The following is a 290-nucleotide window of genomic DNA, read 5'->3' as shown; positions in this document are numbered from 1 at the left end:
CTGAAAATCCACATCTGACTTGCAGAGAAGGAAAAGCTTTCAGGATACAGAAGCAGTGCGTGTGACTGCAGCGAGGAAGCCTGCCCGGGAACGAAAGGCCTCGGGGACTGGCAGGCAGCAGCTAGCAGCCCTCCCCCATTCCTCGGACTGAAGCACAGCCTGGACACAGAGGCCTCTGCCCTTGGCCAAAAGCTAGAAAGGTGAGCGGAAAGGAAGTGACAGGGGTAACAGAGCGAGAAGCGCGCCACCTGCACCGCTCCCGCCCACCACGGCGGCTGCGCGTGCGCCGT

Source organism: Myotis lucifugus, unplaced genomic scaffold, assembly GCF_000147115.1.
Source record: "Myotis lucifugus unplaced genomic scaffold, Myoluc2.0 scaffold_318, whole genome shotgun sequence".
NCBI classification, from domain to species: Eukaryota; Metazoa; Chordata; class Mammalia; order Chiroptera; family Vespertilionidae; genus Myotis; species Myotis lucifugus.
Note: the sequence above shows the minus strand (reverse complement) of the source record.